The sequence below is a fragment of the Salvelinus fontinalis genome, chromosome 11, assembly GCF_029448725.1.
Source record: "Salvelinus fontinalis isolate EN_2023a chromosome 11, ASM2944872v1, whole genome shotgun sequence".
NCBI lineage: Eukaryota > Metazoa > Chordata > Actinopteri > Salmoniformes > Salmonidae > Salvelinus > Salvelinus fontinalis.
In genome coordinates, this window is record NC_074675.1 from 60003951 (window position 1) to 60009950 (window position 6000).

The following is a 6000-nucleotide window of genomic DNA, read 5'->3' on the forward strand; positions in this document are numbered from 1 at the left end:
TGACAGGACTCTACACTCTGACAGGACTCTACAGACTGACAGGACTCTACACACTGACAGGACTCTACACTCTGACACGACTCTACACACTGACAGGACTCTACACTCTGACAGGACTCTACAGACTGACAGGACACTGACAGGACTCTACACTCTGACAGGACTCTGACAGGACTCTACACACTGACAGGACTCTACACACTCACAGGACTCTGACAGGACTCTACACTCTGACAGGACTCTACACTCTGACAGGACTCTGACAGGACTCTACACTCTGACAGGACTCTACACACTGACAGGACTCTACACACTGACAGGACTCTACACAATGACAGGACTCTACACTCTGACAGTACTCTACACACTGACAGGAATCTGACAGGACTCTACACTCTGACAGGACTCTACACACTGACAGGACTCTACACTTTGACAGGACTCTACACACTGACAGGACTCTACACTCTGACAGGACTCTACAGACTGACAGGACACTGACAGGACTCTACACTCTGACAGGACTCTGACAGGACTCTACACACTGACAGGACTCTACACACTCACAGGACTCTGACAGGACTCTACACTCTGACAGGACTCTACACTCTGACAGGACTCTGATAGGACTCTACACTCTGACAGGACTCTACACACTGACAGGACTCTACACACTGACAGGACTCTACACAATGACAGGACTCTACACTCTGACAGGACTCTACACACTGACAGGACTCTGACAGGACTCTACACTCTGACTGGACTCTACACACTGACAGGACTCTACACTTTGACAGGACTCTACACACTGACAGGACTCTACACTCTGACAGGACTCTACAGACTGACAGGACACTGACAGGACTCTACACTCTGACAGGACTCTGACAGGACTCTACACACTGACAGGACTCTACACACTGACAGGACTCTACACACTGACAGGACTCTATACAATGACAGGACTCTACACTCTGACAGGACTCTACACACTGACAGGACTCTGACAGGACTCTACACTCTGACAGGACTCTACACACTGACAGGACTCTGACAGGACTCTACACACTGACAGGACTCTACACACTGACAGGACTCTGACAGGACTCTACACTCTGACAGGACTCTACACACTGACAGGACTCTACACACTGACAGGACTCTGAAAGGACTCTGACAGGACTCTACACTCTGACAGGACTCTACAAACTGACGGGACTCTGACAGGACTCTACATTCTGACAGGACTCTACACACTGACAGGACTCTACACACTGACAGGGCTCTACACACTGACAGGACTCTGACAGGACTCTGACAGGACTCTGACAGGACTCTACACACTGACAGGACTCTGACAGGACTCTACACTCTGACAGGACCCTACACTCTGACAGGACTCTACACTCTGACAGGACTCTACACACTGACAGGACTCTACACACTGACAGGACTCTACACACTGACAGGACTCTGACAGGACTCTACACACTGACAGGACTCTGCACACTGACAGGACTCTGACAGGACTCTGACAGGACTCTGACAGGACTCTGACAGGACTCTGACAGGACTCTACACTCTGACAGGACTCTACACACTGACAGGACTCTGACAGGACTCTACACACTGACAGGACTCTACACTCTGACAGGACTCTGACAGGACTCTGACAGGACTCTGACAGGACTCTACACACTGACAGGACTCTACACTCTGACAGGACTCTACAGACTGACAGGACTCTACACTCTGACAGGACTCTACACTCTGACAGGACTCTACACACTGACAGGACTCTACACTCTGACAGGACTCTACAGACTGGCAGGACACTGACAGGACTCTGACAGGACTCTACACTCTGACAGGACTCTACACTCTGACAGGACTCTACACTCTGACAGGACTCTACACACTGACAGGACTCTGACAGGACTCTACACTCTGACAGGACTCTACACTCTGACAGGACTCTGACAGGACTCTACACACTGACAGGACTCTACACACTCACAGGACTCTGACAGGACTCTACACTCTGACAGGACTCTACACTCTGACAGGTCTCTGACAGGACACTACACTCTGACAGGACTCTACACACTGACAGGACTCTACACACTGACAGGACTCTACACAATGACAGGACTTTACACTCTGACAGGACTCTACACACTGACAGGACTCTGACAGGACTCTACACTCTGACAGGACTCTACACACTGACAGGACTCTACACTCTGACAGGACTCTACACTCTGACAGGACTCTGACAGGACTCTACACTCTGACAGGACCCTACACTCTGACAGGACTCTACACTCTGACAGGACTCTACACACTGACAGGACTCTACACACTGACAGGACTCTACACACTGACAGGACTCTGACAGGACTCTACACACTGACAGGACTCTGCACACTGACAGGACTCTGACAGGACTCTGACAGGACTCTGACAGGACTCTGACAGGACTCTGACAGAACTCTACCCACTGACAGGACTCTACACACTGACAGGACTCTACACACTGACAGGACTCTGACAGGACTCTGCACACTGACAGGACTCTACACACTGACAGGACTCTGACAGGACTCTACACACTGACAGGACTCTACACTCTGACAGGACTCTGACAGGACTCTGACAGGACTCTACACACTGACAGGACTCTACACACTGACAGGACTCTGACAGGACTCTACACACTGACAGGACTCTGCACACTGACAGGACTCTGACAGGACTCTGACAGGACTCTGACAGGACTCTGACAGGACTCTGACAGAACTCTACACACTGACAGGACTCTACACACTGACAGGACTCTACACACTGACAGGACTCTGACAGGACTCTACACACTGACAGGACTCTACACACTGACAGGACTCTGACAGGACTCTACACACTGACAGGACTCTACACTCTGACAGGACTCTGACAGGACTCTGACAGGACTCTACACACTGACAGGACTCTACACTCTGACAGGACTCTACAGACTGACAGGACTCTACACTCTGACAGGACTCTACACTCTGACACAACTCTACACACTGACAGGACTCTACACTCTGACAGGACTCTACACACTGACAGGACTCTGACAGGACTCTACATTCTGACAGGACTCTACACACTGACAGGACTCTACACACTGACAGGGCTCTACACACTGACAGGACTCTGACAGGACTCTGACAGGACTCTGACAGGACTCTACACACTGACAGGACTCTGACAGGACTCTACACTCTGACAGGACCCTACACTCTGACAGGACTCTACACTCTGACAGGACTCTACACACTGACAGGACTCTACACACTGACAGGACTCTACACACTGACAGGACTCTGACAGGACTCTACACACTGACAGGACTCTGCACACTGACAGGACTCTGACAGGACTCTGACAGGACTCTGACAGGACTCTGACAGGACTCTGACAGGACTCTACACTCTGACAGGACTCTACACACTGACAGGACTCTGACAGGACTCTACACACTGACAGGACTCTACACTCTGACAGGACTCTGACAGGACTCTGACAGGACTCTGACAGGACTCTACACACTGACAGGACTCTACACTCTGACAGGACTCTACAGACTGACAGGACTCTACACTCTGACAGGACTCTACACTCTGACAGGACTCTACACACTGACAGGACTCTACACTCTGACAGGACTCTACAGACTGGCAGGACACTGACAGGACTCTGACAGGACTCTACACTCTGACAGGACTCTACACTCTGACAGGACTCTACACTCTGACAGGACTCTACACACTGACAGGACTCTGACAGGACTCTACACTCTGACAGGACTCTACACTCTGACAGGACTCTGACAGGACTCTACACACTGACAGGACTCTACACACTCACAGGACTCTGACAGGACTCTACACTCTGACAGGACTCTACACTCTGACAGGACTCTGACAGGACACTACACTCTGACAGGACTCTACACACTGACAGGACTCTACACACTGACAGGACTCTACACAATGACAGGACTTTACACTCTGACAGGACTCTACACACTGACAGGACTCTGACAGGACTCTACACTCTGACAGGACTCTACACACTGACAGGACTCTACACTCTGACAGGACTCTACACTCTGACAGGACTCTGACAGGACTCTACACTCTGACAGGACCCTACACTCTGACAGGACTCTACACTCTGACAGGACTCTACACACTGACAGGACTCTACACACTGACAGGACTCTACACACTGACAGGACTCTGACAGGACTCTACACACTGACAGGACTCTGCACACTGACAGGACTCTGACAGGACTCTGACAGGACTCTGACAGGACTCTGACAGGACTCTGACAGAACTCTACCCACTGACAGGACTCTACACACTGACAGGACTCTACACACTGACAGGACTCTGACAGGACTCTACACACTGACAGGACTCTACACACTGACAGGACTCTGACAGGACTCTACACACTGACAGGACTCTACACTCTGACAGGACTCTGACAGGACTCTGACAGGACTCTACACACTGACAGGACTCTACACACTGACAGGACTCTGACAGGACTCTACACACTGACAGGACTCTGCACACTGACAGGACTCTGACAGGACTCTGACAGGACTCTGACAGGACTCTGACAGGACTCTGACAGAACTCTACACACTGACAGGACTCTACACACTGACAGGACTCTACACACTGACAGGACTCTGACAGGACTCTACACACTGACAGGACTCTACACACTGACAGGACTCTGACAGGACTCTACACACTGACAGGACTCTACACTCTGACAGGACTCTGACAGGACTCTGACAGGACTCTACACACTGACAGGACTCTACACTCTGACAGGACTCTACAGACTGACAGGACTCTACACTCTGACAGGACTCTACACTCTGACACAACTCTACACACTGACAGGACTCTACACTCTGACAGGACTCTACAGACTGACAGGACACTGACAGGACTCTGACAGGACTCTACACTCTGACAGGACTCTACACTCTGACAGGACTCTACACTCTGACAGGACTCTACACACTGACAGGACTCTGACAGGACTCTACACTCTGACAGGACTCTACACTCTGACAGGACTCTGACAGGACTCTACACACTGACAGGACTCTACACACTCACAGGACTCTGACAGGACTCTACACTCTGACAGGACTCTACACTCTGACAGGACTCTGACAGGACTCTACACTCTTACAGGACTCTGACAGGACTCTACACTCTGACAGGACTCTACACACTGACAGGACTCTACACACTGACAGGACTCTACACAATGACAGGACTCTACACTCTGACAGGACTCTACACACTGACAGGACTCTGACAGGACTCTACACTCTGACAGGACTCTACACACTGACAGGACTCTACACTCTGACAGGACTCTACACTCTAACAGGACTCTACACACTGACAGGACTCTACACACTGACAGGACTCTAAACACTGACAGGACTCTGACAGGACTCTGACAGGACTCTGACAGGACTCTACACACTGACAGGACTCTGACAGGACTCTACACTCTGACAGGACCCTACACTCTGACAGGACTCTACACTCTGACAGGACTCTACACACTGCCAGGACTCTACACTCTGACAGGACTCTACAGACTGACAGGACACTGACAGGACTCTACACTCTGGCAGGACTCTGACAGGACTCTACACACTGACAGGACTCTACACACTGACAGGACTCTACACACTGACAGGACTCTACACAATGACAGGACTTTACACTCTGACAGGACTCTACACACTGACAGGACTCTGACAGGACTCTACACTCTGACAGGACTCTACACACTGACAGGACTCTACACTCTGACAGGACTCTACACTCTGACAGGACTCTGACAGGACTCTACACTCTGACAGGACCCTACACTCTGACAGGACTCTACACTCTGACAGGACTC